General features: G+C 42.0%; 1 non-coding gene across 1 annotated transcript; it reads left to right on the top strand.

Annotated features, from left to right (window-relative positions):
• The first annotated feature begins 16,478 nt into the window (after positions 1-16,478).
• On the top strand, positions 16,479-16,606 carry LOC116886737. The gene has a single exon (XR_004386145.1). It is a non-coding gene; the product is annotated as a small nucleolar RNA SNORA17 (small nucleolar RNA).
• The last annotated feature ends 2,569 nt before the right edge of the window (positions 16,607-19,175 follow it).

The following is a 19,175-nucleotide window of genomic DNA, read 5'->3' as shown; positions in this document are numbered from 1 at the left end:
GAGCTAGCAATATACCTGTGATGCTTAATTTTATGTTCTACTTATAAATATGAGCAATCATCTTAGAAAATTACATAAAAATATCCAGAAAGATGGATCAGCAAGCAAAGCACCTGCCATTAAGCCTGGCCACCCGAGTTTAATCTCTGGGACCCACGTGTAAGGAAAAGAGAACTGAGTCAATTTGTCCTCTGACCTCTGCACATATATTATGGCATGTGCATACCTCACCTCCACATAAAATAAATGAATACATATATAGTTAGAATATATATGTGCCCCCCCTTTCATGTGTTTGAATGTTTGGTCCATAGGGAGTGGCACTATTAGGAGATGTGGCTTTGAATAGGTGTGGCCTTGTTGGAAGAAGTGTATCACTGCAGAAGCAGACTTTGAGGCCTCATATATAAGCTCAAGATATTCCCAGTATGAAAATCTAGTCTCCTGGCTGCCTTCAGATCAAGATGTAGGACTCTCAGCTCCTCTAGCACCATGTCTACCTGAAGGCTGCCATGGTCCCTGACATTATGAAAATGGACTGAGGCCCCTGGATCCTTCTGGGAGAGAGCTGGTCTCCCAGGAGTGCTGACACACCTCAGCGCACAAATAGGACTACCACTTCTGCTCACAGAAACCCTGCCTGGAGACCCTCAGGATGCAGGAGCCTGAGGAACAGTCTGGGGGCAGAATTCTTCCGATTCTCTGTGTGTACCAGGAGCTGACCCTGTGCCACAGCTCTCTGTGCCTGGATCCAGCTGGGAGAGAGCAGGTCTCCCAAGAGTGCTGGCACAAAGGTTACAGTAGGGTCAAGGCACTGTCAAAGACAGCAAAAACAGCTAACACCAGAGATAACCAGATGGCAAGAGGCAAGTGCAAGAACATAAGCAAAAGAAACAAAGGCAACTTGGCATTTTCAGAACCCAGTTCTCCCACAACAGCAAGTTCATGATATCCCAACATACTGGAAAACAAGATTCTGATTTAAGATTTACATCTTATGATGATGTTAGACAATGTTAAAGAAGGACATAAATAACTCCCTTAAAAGCCAGGACAACACAGGTAAACGGTAGAGAAGCCCTTAAATAGGAAACACAAAAATCCCTTAAAGGGTACAGGAAGAAACACAGCCAAACAGGAGAAAGAATTGAACAAAACCATCCAGGATCTAAAAATGGAAAGAGAAACAATAAAGAAATCACAAAGAGAGGCAACCCTGGAGATAGAAAACATAGAAAAGAGATCAGGAGTCATAGATGCAAGCATCGTGAACAGAATATAAGCGATTGAAGAGAGAACCCCAGGGGCAGAAGATATCATAGAAAACACTGACACAACAGTCAAAGAAAATGCAAAATGCAGAAAGAGTCTAACCCAAAACTTGCAGGAAATCCAGGACACAAATGAGAAGATCAAACCTAAGGAATAACAGGTATAGAAGAGAACAAAGATTCCCAACTTAAAGGGCCAATAAGTATCTTTAACAAAATTAGAGAAGAAAACTTCCCTAACCTAAAGAAAGAGATGTTCATAAACATACAAGAAGCCTACAGAACTCCAAATAGATTGGAGCAGAAAAGAAATTCCTCCCATCACATAATAGTCAAAACACCAAATGCACAAAACAACAACAACAAAAATATTAAAAGCAGTAAGAGAAAAAGGTCAGGTAACATGTAAGTGCAGACCTATCAGAATTACACCAGACTTCCCAACAGAGAATGTGAAAGCTAGAAGATCCTGGGCAGAAATCATACAGATTCTAAGAGAACTGATACCAGCCAGGCTACTATGTCAACAAACTCTCCATGCCATTGATGGAGAAAACAAGCTATTCAAGAAAAACCCAAATTTATACAATGTCTTTCTACCGTCAGCCCCTGCAAGGATAATAGATGAAAACTCCAACACAAGGAGGGAAGCTATACCCTAGAAAAAGCAAGAAAGTAATTTTCTTTCAACTAACCCAAAAGAAGATACCCACACAAATATAATTCCACCTCTAACAAACAAAAATAATAGGAAACAACAATCATTGGTCCCTAATATCTCTCAACATCAATGGACTCAATTCCCGAATAAAAAGACACAGACTAATGGGCTGGATACATAATCAGGACCCAGCATTTTGCTACATACAGGAATTGCACCTCAGTGACAAAGACAGCACTTCCTCAGAGTAAAAGGCTGAGAAAAATGTTTCCAAGCAAATGGTTCCAAGAAACAAGCTGGAGTAGCAAGTCTAATATCAAATAAAATCGATTTTTAACCAAAAGTCATTTAAAAAGATAAGGAAGGACACGTCATACTAAAAAGGAAAAGTCCACTAAGATGAACTCTCAATTCTGAATATCTATGCTCCAAATGCAAGGGCACCCACATTCATAAAAGAAACTTTACTAAAACTCACAGCACAGAACTGCACCTCACACAATATTAGTGGGAGACTTCAACACCCTACTCTCATCAATGGACAGATCATGGAAACAGAAACTAAACAGAGACACAGTGAAATTAACAGAAGTTATGAACCAAATGGATTTAATAGACATCTATAGAACATTTCATCCTAAATCAAAAGAATATATCTTCTTGTCAGCACCTCATGTTACCTACTCCAAAATTGACCATACAATCAGTCACAAAACAGGCCTCAACAGATACAAGATGATAGAAATAATCCCATGCATCTTATCAGATCACCATGGACTAAGACTGGTCTTCAGTAATAACAAAAATGACAGAAATCCCACATATACATGGAAGCTGAAAACAATGCTCTACTCAATGATAACTTGGTCTAGAGGAAATAAAGAAATAAAATTAAAGACTTTTTAGAATTTAATGAAAATGAAGGTAGAACATACTCAAACTTATGGGACACACTAGCAGCTTGGTAGCACAATCTGAAATCTCTAGAACAAAAAGAAGCAACTATACCAAACAGGAGTAGCCGGCAGTAAACAATCAAACTCAGGACTTAAATCAATAAAGTAAAAACAAAAAGACCTAAACAAAGAATCAACAAAACCAGGAGCTGCTTCCTTGAGAAAATCAACAAGATAGATTAAACCCTTAGCCAGACTAACCAGAGGGCATAGAGACAGTATCCAAATTAATAAAATCAGAAATGAAAAGGGAGACATAACAACAGAAACTGAGAAAATCCAAAGAAAAATTATCAGATATTACTACAAAAGCCTATACTCAACAAAATTGGAAAATCTGGATGAAATGGACTATTTTCTAGACAGATATCAGGTACCAAAGTTAAATTAGCATCAGATAAGCCATCTAAATAGTTCCATAACTCCTAAAGAAACAGAAGCAGTCATTAAAAATCTCCCAACCAAAAAAAGCCCAGGACCAGATGGGTTTAGTGCTGAATTCTATAAGACCTTCATAGAAGACCAAAACCAGTACTCTCCAAATTATTCCACAAAATTCCACAAGGAACACTACCCAACTCGTTCTATGAAGCAACAATTACATTCACCTAAACCACACAAAGACCCCCAAAAAAGAGAACTTCAGACAATTTTCCCTCATGAATATAGATGTGAAAATACTCAATAAAATTCTCCTAAACCAAATTCAAGAACACATCAAAACAATTGTCCATCATGATCAAGTAGGTTTCATCCCACAGATGCAAGGATGTTTCAATATATAGAAATCCATCAATGTAATCCATTATATAAACAAACTCAAAGAAAAAACAACACATGATCATCTCATTGGATGCAGAAAAAGCATTTGACAAAATTCAACACCCCTTCATGATAAAAGTCTTGAAAAGATCAGGAATTCAAGGCCCATACCTGAACATAGTAAAAGCAATAAACAGCAAACCAGTAGCCAACATCAAGCTGAATGGAGAGAAAACTAAAATCAGGAATTAAACAAGGTTGCCCACTCTCTCCCTACCTATTCAATATAGTACTCGAAATCCTAGTCAGAGCACTTAGACAACAAAAAGAGGTCAAATGGATACAAATTGCCAAAGAAGAAGTCAAAATAACATTATTTGCAGATGATATGATAGTGTACTTACATGAGCCCAAAAATTTTACCAGAGAACTCATACAGCTGATGAACAACTTAAGCAAAGTGGCTGGATATAGAATTAACTCAAACAAATCCTTCCTTTACTCAAAGGATAAACAGGCTGAGAAAGAAATTAGGGAAATTACACCTTTCACAATAGTCACAAATAATTTAAATACCTTGGTGTGACTGTAACCAAGCAAGTGAAAGATCTGTATAACAAAAACTTCAAGTCTCTGAAAAAAAATCGAAGATGAACTCAGAAGATGTAAAGATCTCTCATAATCATGGATTGGCAGAATTAATATAGTGAAAATGGCTGTCTTGCCAAAAGCAATCTACAGATTCAATGCAATTCCATCAAAATCCCAAGTCAATTCTTCACAGAGTTAGAAAGAGCAATTTGCAAATTCATTTTGAATAACAAAAAACCTAGGATAGGGAAAACTATTCTCAACAATAAAAGAACTTCTGGGGGAATCACCATCCCTAATCTCCAATTTTATTACAATGCCAATAATGATAAAAACTGTATGGTACTGGTACAGAGACAGGCAGGTAGATCAATGGAATAGAATTGAAGACCCAGAAATGAACCCACACATCTATGGTCACTTGTTCTTTGAGAAAAAAAGCTAAAAACATCCAGTGGAAAAAAGACAGCATTTTCAGCAAATGGTGTTGGTTCAACTGGAGGTCAGCATGTCGAAGAATGCAAATCAATCCATTCTTATCACTTTGTAAAAACTCAAGTCCAAGTAAATCTTGGGCCTCCACATAAAACCAGATACACTGAAACTAATAGAAAAGAAAGTGGGGAAGAACTTGGAAAACATGGGCACAGGAGAAATTTTTCTGAACAGAATGCAATGACATACTCTAAGATCAAGAATCGACAAATGGGATCTCATAAAGCTGCAAAGCTTCTGTAAGGCAAAGAACACTGTCAATAGGACAAAACAGCAACCAACAGTTTGGGAAAGGATCTTTACCAATCCTACATCCTATAGAGGGCTAATATCCAATATATGCAAAGAACTCAAGAAGTTAGACTCCAGAGAATCAAATTTGTTTAAAATATGGGGTCCAGAGCTAAACAAAGAATTCTCAACTGAGGAATATTGAATGGCTGAGTAGCACCTAAAGAAATGTTCAACATCCTTAGTCGTCTGGGAAATGCAAATCAAAACAACTCTGAGATTTCACCTCACACCTGTCAGAATGGCTAAGATCAAAAACTCAGGTGACAGTAGATGCTGGTGAGGATGTGGAGAAAGAGGAACACTCCTCCTTTGTTGATGGGATTGCAAGCTGGTACCACTATTCCGGAAATCATTCTGGAGGTTCCTCAGAAAACTGGACATAGTACTACCTGAGGATCCAGCTATACCTCTCTTGGGCATATATCCAAATGATGTTCCAACATACAACAAAGAGACATGCTCCACTATGTTCATAGCAGCCTTATTTATAATAGCCAGAAGTTGAAAAGAACCCAGACGTCCTTCAATGGAGGAATGGATATAGAAAATGTGATACATTTACACAATGGAATACTACTCAGCTATTAAAAATAATGACTTAATGAAATTCTTAGGTAAATGGATAGAACTTGAAAATATCATCCTGTGTGAGGCAACCCTATCACAAAACAAAACAAACAAACAAACAAACAACAAAAAACCCACAAGTGATATATACTAACTGATAATTGGATATTATTCCAAAAGCTTGGAATACCCAAGATACAATTCACAAACCACATGAAGCTCAAGAAGACAGAAGACCAAAATGTTGATGCTTCAGACCTTCTTAGAAAGGGGAACAAAAATACTCACAAGAGGAAATATGGAGACAAAGTGTGGAGCAGAGACTGAAAGGCCATCCAGAAGCTGCTCCATATGGGGATGCATCCTATATGTAGCCACTAAACTCAGACAGTATTGTGGATGCCAAGAAGTGCAGGCTGACAGGAGCCTGATATAGGGTATGCTGAGAGGCTCTGCCAGAGCCTGACAAATAGAGATGTGGGTGGTTACAGCCAACCATTGAGCTGATATCAGGGTCCCTAATGGAGGAGTTAGAGAAAGGATTGAAGTAGGTGAAAGGGTTTGCAGCCCCATAAGAAGAACACAATATCAACCAACCAGACCCCCAGAGCTGCCGGGGACAAAACTACCATCCCAAGAGAACACAGGGATGGACCTGTGGCTCCATCTGAATATGTAGCAGAGGATAGGTCTTGTTGGGTGTCAGCGGGAGGAGAGACCCTTGGTCCTGTCAAGGCTCTATGCCCCAGTGTAGGGGAATGTCAGGGTGGGGAGGTGGGAGGGAGTGGGTTGTCGGGTGAGGGAGCACCCTCATAGAAGCAGGGTTGAGGGTTTGACTGGGATAGTGAGTTTCTGGAGGGGAAACCAGGAAATGAGATAACATTTAAAATGTAAATTAAAAATGCAAAAAAACCCTTTTGTGCATTGTATGTATGGTGTGTGTGTGTGTGTGTGTGTGTGTGTGCGTGTGCGTGTGTGTGAGCGTGTACAGAGGTCAGAAGACAACCTTGGATGTAGTATCTGAGTTTCACCTGTGAGAGGCAGGGTCTCCTGTTCACTCTGTGCATCTAGGGTAGCTGCTGCAGACCTTCAGGGATTCTCCTGTCTCTGTCTCCCCTCTCACCATGAGAAGACTAGCGCTCTTGACATCTGCTCCAGCATCTGGCTTAGGTGAGTCATGGGCGTCTGAACTTGGGTCCTCAAACTCGCTTGCAAGTGCTTAACTCAGTGAATCAGACTCTCACTTCAGATCTTAGTTAAAGCAATTATTTTTATGAGCATGGGTTTTTGCTTTCATGTGCTGCCTGTGTGTGTACCTTGTGCAGGCAGTGCCCTCTGAGGCCACAGAAGGGCATCCCCTAGAACTGCAGTTACAGAGGGTTGTGAGCCATCACACGGGTGCTAGAGATTGAACCTGGGTCCTCTGAAGGAGCCATCACCAGTGCTCTTAACCATTTCTCCAGCCCCATCGCCCGTTTAGGGCTTTGAAGTTCAGTCTCTTCATTTGGAAAAGGGAATTAAACACAGTACTTTCTGTATTGGGTTGTGAGAGCTGCATAATTCTTAAAAATTAATAATATTAATATATAGAAGGCATGTAGTGTTACTATTATTTTCATTGTGGCTACACAATAACATGTGCTGGAGGAGTGGGGAGGGGTGGGTGTGTGAGTGTGTGTGTGAGTGTGTGAGTGTGTGAGTGTGTGTGTGTGGTATGGTGTGGTGGGAGTTGGGGTGGACGATAGGATGAGGGATGGGGTGTTGGAGGGTGGGACGGGTGAGGACTCCTTACTAAGTGACCAGCAAAAGTTGTTAAGGATGATAGTTGATAGACTTTTTGTGTGTGTAAGCTTTCTGTGAAATAAACAAATCCACAGTGAAGATCACTTCACCATCACTAGGACGGACTAAAAGGAGAAGGGGCGAATGATGACTGGGACAAGGAGCTGGAGCCCACAGGCAGTGACAGTGGGGATATAAATCAGCTTAATTACGATGGGAAAATCTGATGGCATCTTGCAAAGTCAGACTTACCATCTGACCTGACGGTTCCCCTCTTGAGGATTATCGTGTGAGACTTCTTGGCCAGACACAACATAAACATCCATCTACACCAGATTCAAACTGATACTAACCAAAATAATGGGTACACTGAAGTACAGCTTGGCAAACCCATGAGTTTAATGGGGTTGTTTACAGGAATATGGCTGAGGGGCTGCTTACAAAACAGGGGTGACTCACAGGCAATTGTGTTACGAAGAAGCCCACCCCACCATGACTACTCACACAGCTGCAACCCTGAAGCTCTCTGTACGACTTTCAGACAGCTTTACTGGTCAGAGAGCCTCCTCCAGTCTGCAAGATGTTACTGTGCCTCTAACCTCGAGAGTGGCCTTTTGACCCTTGTAGGTTTCTAGAACAGGAGAAGTTTGCTCACTTCTGACTCTCACAAGTCTTCTTCTAGAATGGATTGTTTCAACTTCGAGGCAATGGCTGTACCACCTGAAGTCCAAGGAATACTAGTGCATCAATATTCACAGAAGAGCAATTCACAAATAACCAAAAAGTGAAAACACGAATGCTTCTCAGTGGATGCAGTGCCCCTGCAATGTAATGTAATACAATATACTGCACTGTACTGTAATAATGTAAGCTATTGTATGTACATATAATGTAATTTTTTCAGTCATACAATAGAACTCAGTACTGAAGGGTACTTCAAGACTGGTGAAGTTTTAACTCATTGTTGCAAATGAAAGAAGTCAGACACAAAACATCGCACATTGTATAACTCCATTTATGTGGAATACCCAAAGTAAGTCAGTTCGCAGAGACAGAAAGCCGACAGAGTGGTGACTGTTGGGTCTGGGGAGGACGTGTGTAGTGCAACTGCTTCTTGTTCTTGGTTTTATTTTGTGCCGACAACATTCTCAGGAAGGAGATGAAGAACTTGCACCTGATAGATGCACAGAGTTTTATCTATCTATCTATCTATCTATCTATCTATCTATCTATCTATCTATCTATCTATCTATCTATCTATCTATTTCGGGACAGAAACTTTCCTGGTTGTCTTGGCACTGATTCTGTAGACCAGGCTGGTCGTAAACTCAGGGATCTACCTGCCTCTGCCTCCTTCATGCTGGGATTAAAGCAGTGGACCATTGTAACCTGCTTGGTTGCACAGCATTGATCAGCACAGCATTGGTGCAGATCATTGAAGACCACCTGAACACTATGTAAATCCATCAATAGAGGTTTCCCATGTCCCGTGCAAACAGTTGACATGGGTTTTTACTATCAAAGACCATCATTGCTTGTTTTAGAAATGGGGCCTGTAACTTCGATCAACTCACACTAGGCTGTATATGGCTTCTATCAGCATGGTGCTTTGGAGACTCGTTTGTGTTTCAGGATTTTATTACTTGCGTTGCTAGGCAATAGCTCATTATTTTACTACATCATGATCTGCCTGTTCGGTCACTTGTTGATGGATATTGGGATTACCTACAAATATTGCAATAATAAACAAATACATTCCTAGTATTTTTGTGTAATACTGTTTGTAGAAATATACACTATTCTTTTGCTTGGATGAAAATTTATGAATAGAAGTGCTGTATCCATAGCTGAGTATATAGTGGTTTTATATGAAATGATCTGGAACTTGTCTGGTAAGGTGTAAGACATACACTTTCCTCAGCAGCACGCTGGACTCTCACACTCCCCTCCTATCCCGCACATCTCATTACCATTTGGAATTTTCAAAACCATACCTAGAGTCCATAATATTTACTTTCTAACAGGTCAAGCAGCCAATATTGTTTTGTTGAATCTACTTTTTGTGTGTTGTATTTAACAGTATCAAAGTAAAACAGAACAAAAGAGAAATACATCTATCTAGATTGTTCTCTGAAGAATTAAATTTAACCCTCCCCACAACTGAACTAACAACCCCTGTGTTGTCAAAAACACAACTGTCGATTTCATCCAGTTTGTATTAAAAAGATAATTTGAAATCCAGGAACTGGGCCTTTCCTCAGACACACTAATTTGAAGAATTCTTTGCGGTTTAGCACAGTGCTAAAATTTTTGTTGTCTGGATAAATGAATTAATGGGTGGAAAAGTTTCCAGTGTAAGAGTCTAGAAAAGGAGAAAACATTGTGTGGTGAGTTGCTAATAGTTTGTTTCTTTCCATTGGAACAATTAGAATTCTGCACTGTCTGCTTCAATTTTGCCTACACTGTATTCAGCAAAGTACTTACAACTTTTCACAGCACACTGAATGGAATCATTCACTAACAGTGGATACCAGATGACCCAGCACCTCTGACCACAGCCTGTCTGCTCTTTGGACAGTCCTGGGTGTCCCCCCTTCCCTGTTTTTTTGGAATAAGGATCCTGCATTTGAATCCTGTGTTTCCAATGAAAGCCATCTTGAAACAATGAGGAAACATGTTGGAAAAAATTTAGATTTTTTAAAATTATTTTTATATGCCCTGAAAAACGTAAGGAAGGACCTCAAATAGCTTATCCATCACTATGTGACTAACACAGAACAACAGATATTAAATAGATGTGACTGTTTATATTTTTTTTATTCCTTTGCTTTTTGAGATAAGGGTCTCTCTACATGGCCTTGTCTAGTATCAGACTCGCTGTGTAGACCAGGCTGGCCTCGAACTTACAAAGATCTGCTTGCCTCCTGAGTGCTGGGATTAAAAGCATGCCAGACCATGAATCTTAACTTTATTGAAAATGTTTAGATTGTCATTATATCTGTTCTCCTCCCAATATTTTAGTAAAAGTCCTGTGATTTAGTGGTGTTTAATAAAACAGAAATATTTCCTCTCCATAAAAGAATAATTAGCAGGCAGTCACAGAGAGTGACTGCTAAGAGGGCGACCGCGACGTGGTTCTGGCTCCTTTCCCAGCAGTCCTTACATTGCACGCCATCCTAGCCATCCTGTGCACAGGGGGAACTCAGGATACATCCATGTTGTAGCCTTCACGTGGTTTCCTTACTTCTAGCTTTGGGGGAGGGGACAAGCCAGAGTAAGCAGACTAGATGAGTCATTTGCATTGTAGCACATTGCTCACTTCTGGGAAAGTCCTTCAGTTAAGGGGGAAGAAGAATACAGTACCTTGCTCCTGTACTAATTCACTTGTGGAAAACAGACTGTTGGTTCACCCTAACACCTTGCCTGTGTCTGGCATGAGTTTCTTTGCTATAGATTTTATTCATTGATATTTTTGTATCTATCCATATCTTATCCATTCACCAGTATAACATTTTTTTCATTTAATTTGTAATCTTTAAGTCATATGTGTTTGTGTGTGCCTATGCGCTGATATGTGCGTGCGATTACAGGTACTCCAGGTGGTGAGAACAGGCTATCAAAGCCCTGGAGCTGGAGTCACAAGCAGGTGTAAGTCACCCACTATGGTGCGTTGGGAATTGAACTCAGGTCCTTTGCCATTTCAGAAAGCCCCCTTAGGCACTACGCCCTCTCTCCAGTCTCTCATACAGCAGTTTGAACTTGTGGTCTTCCTTTCTCAGAGCCCTGAATGCTGGGATAACAGACAAGCAATTTATAGCTGGCTTCAGACAGCCAACGCTCAGTTCCTTGGAGATATGTGGGAGGAGAGTTTAGGCAAGGTGCCTTCTCCTATGGTGCACAGAGGCAACAGGAAAACAAAACAGCCAAGCAAATGAACAAACCACATACTTTGAGAGAATAAAAAATTGCATGAAAAAATAATAAAATAATAAAGGCACAGAGAAGTCATGGACAGAGAGAAACACTTAGGATTGTGGGAATGGGACTGGGTCTCAAAGAAGGGAACACATACATGGATTGATGTGTAACTGGCAAGTTGAGACCCAGTACGCATCTACATGAGCACAGGATGTCCTAGGAGGAGGAGGCCTGAAGTCAGAAGCCCGACAGGAACAAGTTTTGTTCGTTTGAAGAAAGGAGAGAAAGTTGGAGTGACCTCAGGGAGGGATTAAACAGCCTGAGGAGCGTAGGTCGGAGGGTGTGACTTGAGTCGCACTGGGCTTTGAGATGATGCTTGCTTTTATTTAGGACACACTCTGTACTCGGTGTTCATCAATGTAATATCAACATACGTAGCTATGCATCGAAAGAGTCTGCGTGATTGAGGTTTTATCCATTTGATTAAAGTTAACTTTGCTGTCACTGAGTTGATCTAAACATTGTTTAGGCTTCAGGTAGACAACATCTGGGTACAGTAACAGAGACAAGGATAGAATTAATTTGAGCCTTACCCTATCACCACAAACAAATGATGGGGCTGAACGGTGGCTGTTCTCCAAGTCCCTTGAACTCTGAGTGCTCCTTTCACAAAGTCTACGTGGGCCAAACCTAACATGAGGCTTAGCGTATCTTGCTCAAGAATGTTGGGGAATCTGTAGCTTCATTGTGTGTGATTCATATTCTTGTGATGGAGTTGCCATTAAACCTTTGAGGCAGTGAAAAATGGACCACAGCCCAAGCGTTTCCAGTGTGGGCATGCCCAGGGAGCAGGATCCTCACAGGAGATGCGTGGAAGAGGAGCCAAGGCCCTGTCTACTGTGAGGCCAGCAGTCAGATAGCAGATAGTATTGTACACCTGTGGAGGATGAAAATGCACCATACGTGCCTCATTTTCATATGGCATCTAAAGGACTAAATTTTAGGGAGCATCCTGTGACTTGAATGTGATGCAAAGTCCCTGTGTTTCCCTCAAAGTTGTACAATCACCCCGTTTTTCTTTTTTTTTTCTTTTTGGGGAGCTGGGGACCGAACCCAGGGCCTTCACCCCGTTTTTCTTAAAGAAGACTATTCAAGGAGTCTCTGGAGTTTACTGAAGGGATGTATTTTTCACTTCAAAGGACCAGAACCACATTCTGTTATTTTTTGTGAGAGAACAGACATGTGCTGCTATACTGGGCTTGTGGAGGTCAAAGTTCAACCTTGGCTGTCCATCAACACTTTCTACTTTGATTTGGACAGAGTCTCTTCTTTGGGAGCTCCTGTATATGCTGTGCTAGCTGGCTCTCGGGTCTCCAAGGCTTATCCTGTCTCTGTACCCCATTACTGTTGGAGTTCTGGAATTGCAGAAGTGCCCTACAACACCTAGCTTTATGTGGGGCTCTGGGATTCAAACTCCAGACCTCACATTCCTGCAGCAAATACTTTAGCCACTGAGCCAGCTCCCCAGCTCCCAAACCTTGAGGTTTTTTTATTCTCCCACTTCTCCTTCCCTAGTGTAGGATCACAAGTGTCTGTTACATTCCTGTTTTATGAGATGCTGGGGGGTCAAACCCTGGGTGTAATGTCTTTTAGGTAAGTGGCCAGCCTACATCTTCAGCACCAAACAGTTTTGTAATGCTGTTTTGCTTGTCCATGTAATTTTTTTTATCTCATCAGGAAATATTTCTTTTAAGGGACAGTGATTTTCTCCATTTGGTCTGAATTTTAAATTTTAAGAATTCTATCTGGTTTCTTGGATGACTCTGGTAGAAAGGGCGTAGTTGAAAACAAAAAACAAAAACAAAGCAAGACAAAACACAACTGTTCCTCCTCCAATATTGCTGCTTTTGTGAGCTTGGCTTTATGAGGTATAATAGTGCACTGTGACGGGAGTGCCTTGTGGGAAACATTTGGTGACCTCCTTGTAAGAAGATAGCATGGGATAGTGGCAAAGGCATGGGTCTTGTTACCCCTGTGGCCTCAGAAGTTACTCAGACTCGCTAAGGAACCTCCATTGGTAACTTAGTCAGAGCTTCCTAATAGGCAAACTCTATTGATTCTACATCACTGGAGAACACACATGCCCTTAGACATATGAGGACGTTTATATGGAAATCAGGAAGTTTCACAGTCAGAAAGCTGGGGAACCTGAAGAGCTTTGGTGGTAATCCAGTCTGAGTTGACTGTAGGAAGATCAAGGACCTGATGATGTTCAGAAATCTTGGCAATGGAGAAGCAGGAACAAGTGAGATCTAAAGGTCGAACATGTGAGAACCAGGGCCTCCAGTGTCTGTAGTCAGGAGTGTGTGACGGTACCACAGGAACAAGGAACCTCCTTTTTGTTTGATCTGGTAGGGAGGGTTCTAATAGGAGGAGTAAGGCTTGCCCACACCAGTGACTGGATCTTCTGTGGCCCTAATGCTAAGTAAGCACTATGCTCATTAGTTTTAACTGCCATCTTGGCACCATCTGGAACTATGGGAATAGAGTCTTAATTGGTTGGCCTGTGGGCGTGTCTGTAGGGGAGCATCCTCAGGGTTCCTGACACAGAGCAGCATCATTTTGTAGGCTAGACCTGGGACTGTATGAGCAGAGGTAACTAGGCCAGTAGCAAGCAGATGTGGGTATGCGGGGTCCATTATTTCTGCTTAGCTATGGACAGAGTTGGCCCTGTTGTTACAGTTGCTATCATAGACCATCGCCTGGAATTCTGAGCGTCATAAACTCTTTCTTCCTAAATTTGCCTTTTGTTCAGATCACAGTAGTCAAAATGAAAGCAGGACAAACACTGATCACTATGGAAACTCCTCCAGCAATGGACAGAAGAGATGCTCACCAGACATCTGGACATAGATGTAGTCGTCACATCTGCCTTCCTTTTGCAAGTGACGGAGGTTGTTTTAGTGTCCTGTACTGAACCAGGGGTCTCACTTGCACTAGGAGAATGGGCTGCCATGAAGCCATGTACCCAGCGCTGAATAGTTTATTCTTGGGGATTTAAGACTCACTACCATTCAGAGAGGAGAAGAAATTGTTAAAACCATAATGGTGAACTGTACAAGATAGAAAGCCACACTTAGAGTTTACTAAATCCTGTTAATTCATCACTTAAGTCCCAGACCAGGAAGTGGCAAACTAACATACAATGTACTGTAAATTGAAAATTATTTAAGACAAATGCAGAAACAGTAAGGGAAGGAGATGAGGAAGTAGCCAGGGAATGGGGATAACAGAGTTGAGATTAAATAAGACAACAGAAGAAGTGGCTAGAGTTACTGTAGCTTACAACTGGTCATATCTTTTTTTTTAAGTAACTAGAAGAATTCAAGTTTTTAAACACAGAGAAATGGCAAACTTCTGAAGGGACGGAAGAGCTGACTACTGGCATTCGGTCCTTGCACATTGTGCTCATGGGCCGAGTTACTGCACACCTCAGGGGTATGTGCTGTACGTACAACTGTGAGTCAACGGAAACGAAAAGATGTTAATGTTTAGAAATACTTAAAAGGCCAAAAGTTTGGACCTCGAGAAAGATGACTCATTTGAACATCACTCCATACATGGGCAGCATTGACAGATCAGGCAAAAATAAATAATAAAAGGCCATGGAGGCAAAAAAACCCAAACCAAACCAAACCGAAAACCCCCTCAAATATAGCCATCTTTGTTGACATATTGGATCTTTAAAATTATTTTATTTTTGCTAATTCCAAAAATAGATGATCTGCATCTTTGTTACGTCAACTTTTCTGGCTTGTTTGCTCTACCAACCCCGACACAGTGTGACCAATTGCCAACAGATGGGAGTGTCTCACTGTGAAGGAAAGCTTCATCCTGCTTCCCCATGTGAAACCTGTGTGAAAGGGGGATGGGCTTCATCCTAGGAGCAACATGGAATGCCTTGATCCAGAAACCTGGGTCTCCAAACATGGAAATTCTTACGTATCTTGGTAAATATCTCTTAGAAAATTCTTCCGCTGGCTTTGCACATGGCTTAACTATCTATTCCGTGTCACAGCTCATGACATCTGGATCCTGTTTTCTGGGCTATGGCTGCAATGCCATGTTACCATTTCATGTAAGAGTCTTACATTGTAACATAAGTCACTATGCAATGAGTCAATTTCCATTAAAAATTCAGAAAGTATGGTTTGCATAGATATAAATTAGAGATTACCATGTAACAATTTGTTAATTTTATTGTAGCATTTGGCTTTGCTGTTGTTACTATGGGGATGCTGTTACCAAAAACAAAAAACAAAAAATCTAATTTGGAGATGTGGCATTATTTTAAAATTTATAAAATTTTGAAAAAGATCTACATCCTTCCATATGTTGAAGAGAAAATTTGAGCTAGTCATCAGTAACAGAAAAGAAACATTGGGAGATTTTTAGAAATAAAGAGGAAAACTTCCTGGTTAACTACATCTGGGAAACTACATGGAATGGCAGAACGCAGGAGGAAAGAGTTTCATAGCAGTGCTGCTTAGGTGAAGATTTGCAATAATGAAGCAGGGTGGAAATTTACCTCCCATCTTAAGGTCAACTCCTAAGACGTATTTCAAGAGCAACTTGAACCAGTGAGATGGCTCAGCAGGAAAGGGACCTGCTCCAAGCCTGACAGCCAGACTCAATACCCGGAACTCATATTGAGGGACGAGAGAACTGGCTCCTGAGACTTGTCCTCTGACCTCCACATATGCTGTAACATGCATATATCTCTACCCCACTGTATCAAAACAAAAGAACAAAGCGAAGTGGCAAATCCCTAGCCAGTTACTGGTCCAAGTTCACAGGCATTTCATTTGAATACAAAACAAAAAGATCTGATGTTTCTGGTGGAAATCATACCATTATAGTAAGAAAACATAGTACTCAAAAGAAGTCTATGCGGGAATGGTTCAGAAATGATTGGTATTGGTTGACTTTCTACTACTGTGCCAAGTACTGGGGAAAATGAGCGTGAAGGTAAGAAAAGTTTATTGTGACTTCTGAGTTCCGAGATTACAGTCCACGGTCAGTTGCCTGTTGCTTTTTGAGCTTGTGGTAGACAAAGGGAACCACAGTGAGAACACATGGTGGATATGGTTACCTCACTTCATGGTGGCCAGGAAGCAGACATCTATCCCTAGAGGCATTGCAGCTGTGATTGCTGTGTCACATGTGCATTTGTAGGTAGCAGAGAGAAGAGAGGCTGTGTATGTTCAGTGTTCTGACCTGTGAACATCTGAACATTTAGTCCTGAAAAAAGTATTATGGGGACCCGGTCAGGGATCTAGCCCGAGACAACTGCTTGAAGGCCCAGATGAGCTCTCAGAGTGAGGATCCAGTTGGAGACCTGAGGTACCAGATAGAAATGAGCCTAAGGCGGATGACCCTCTTGTGGGGTTACTTGGGTGGGGGCCTGGATGAGGAGCTAGGCTGACTTGATTCCTGCCCAGTGCCATAATGCCCAGGTGAGGCATAGCACTCTGGAGACCACTCCTGAGATGACCCCAGACACTCAGAGATCCCCCAACACCCAGTGCCACTAAGAAGGTCAAGTAAGCAGTGGGAAAATGGAAGAGGAAGAGAAACAGAAGGATGCAGACACAATGAAGAGAGGCAGAACTGGAGACTCAAGGGTAGTGAGGAAAGGCCTGATGTGAGTAGTCGGTGATGCCACCTGTGACCATGGTGAGGTCCTGGCCTGTGCTGCCACTGGGAGCCACATCTGGGTCTATGGCCCTGTAGCAGCAGGGGTCTGGTACAACCAAAGGCTAGGTGGATATCCCTGGTCTTGGGTGCAGCCCAGGGACATGATGATGTTTGAGGGCTGTGCAGAACTGGCCCTATCCCTTGTCTGGGCACTGGGGGAGAGCTGGCCCTGGGCGCATGAGAGCAAGAGAGCTGACCTCACCCCTACGCAGATGCAGTACTGTGAAGAGTCGACCCCGTCCTACACATCGTGGGAGCTGTGGGTGCAATCCTAAGGATATGAGCTGGCCCTGCCACCTGTCTCCCATTTGGTGACATGGATAAGGGACAAATACCCTCCTTCTCCCTCACCCTTGGCCACACGCAGCAGGTGGGAGACCCAGCCCTGAGGTCATGAGAGCAGCAGAGCTGTCCCTGTTTCTCGCCTGCTGCAGCACTCAGGAGAGCAGGACCACCCTTGCCTGGGCGGCACAGTAGAGCTGACCTTAGTGGGAGGGACATGGGCAATTCAGGCCTGAGTGTGCGAGCATGGGAGAGCTGACTCCATCACTTCTCTGTAGTGGGGTGACATAGGCACTGGAGAGATGTCCCCTGCCTCACTCCTTGTCACCTATGACAGGCAAGAGAGCTGGCTTTGGGGGTCACGAGAGTGGGAGAGCTGGCCATGTCCCTCACTGGCTGCAGCACTTGGGAGAGTGGGCCCTGTAACTCACCTGGGCAGCAGGGTAGAGTTGGTCCTGGTTGTGGGGGTTGCTGGTGAGTAGGCCCAGAGGTCGTGAGAACAGGCTTACCAGCAGGCTCACCAACTCAGATACCATTCAGGCCCAAATCCAGGGCTTTGAATTGGCCCACTCTAACACCTACCCCATCATTGAACTACTGGAGTGCATAAAGGGACCAGTCCTACAGATCTGAAACTACAGGATCTTCATGATACAGGGCAACACCAGGATATCTGAGAGGAGTCCCAGGGAGGATCCAGTATTGATAGAGTAGCAGAAGCCAGAGGACTTGTACCCGACCGATGAGTCATTGCAATGACCATTTGCAAGCAAAGAAGTGTAGACAAAGGGGAATAGTGGACATGCACTGTGACACACTAGAGCTTCCACAGTGAGATTGGTTTTCTCTGTTGTGAGGGGTTTGCAAGGGCAGGGACAAGGGCAGTGGGAGATGAGTGGGATTGGGATGTACGATGTGAAGTTCACAAGAACCAATAAAAAGCCAGAGACAAGTAGGGGCTTGGGTTTCAATATCCTGTCCACCAATAAAGCTCCTTCAACCTGGCCCCACTTCTTAAAAGCTCCATCACTGTCCAATAGCACGATGGGCTATACAGTTCTTAGAGCACTCAAGATCTGATCCATAGCACAGTGACACGTGAATTCTTCCAGATGAGGAAAAATGGCGACATTATGTTACCCTACCTCAAAAAGATTACTTTGAATCAGAAAAAAATCAAATTCTGTACAGTAACTGTTAGCATTTATTATATATTTCTTAGTGAGTATAGAATGATAGTAACACAGTAACAATTATGTAAAAACTCCACATTAGAATCTATAAGTCTTATAAGTAATCATGTGACCAGAGGCTATACCAAGAAGGCAAAAGTATTGATATCCTTGATTGGGCTCCAAATACACATGATCCAGCTGTTGGTAAGACTTTGTCATCAAGAAAATTATCCAAGAAGCTATAGAGTGTGATAATGGCCATTTACTATGTTTTGCAGAAATCAAAGCAGAATGCAGTATCATCACAGAAGATATTTGTGTACAATATAAGCATTGCAACACTGTATTATAACTTCTTAGAGGAAGATTGTAAAATCAAAACAGAGTCATTTAGGTACCAATCTTAAAATGTTACATGTATTTTAGATACAACATATGTCAAGTAATGTAGGGTACAGCTATTGTCAGTTTTGTGGATTATAAAACACGTGTTTTCATAAGCAAACACTTGGGTAGATTTTTGCCATGTACATTTATAACTAAAGGAGAATTTAATATGTATGGGTTAAATTAAAAAGGAACAAAGGTAAAAATAGAGGGGCCAAATGTATGACAGATGCCTGTAGAAATTATAAGAGGTGTAACAGATCCCTTATTCCTCAGT

Source organism: Rattus rattus, chromosome 17 (assembly GCF_011064425.1).
Source record: "Rattus rattus isolate New Zealand chromosome 17, Rrattus_CSIRO_v1, whole genome shotgun sequence".
NCBI classification, from domain to species: domain Eukaryota; kingdom Metazoa; phylum Chordata; class Mammalia; order Rodentia; family Muridae; genus Rattus; species Rattus rattus.
Note: the sequence above shows the minus strand (reverse complement) of the source record. Positions and strands in the feature narration are given on the sequence as shown.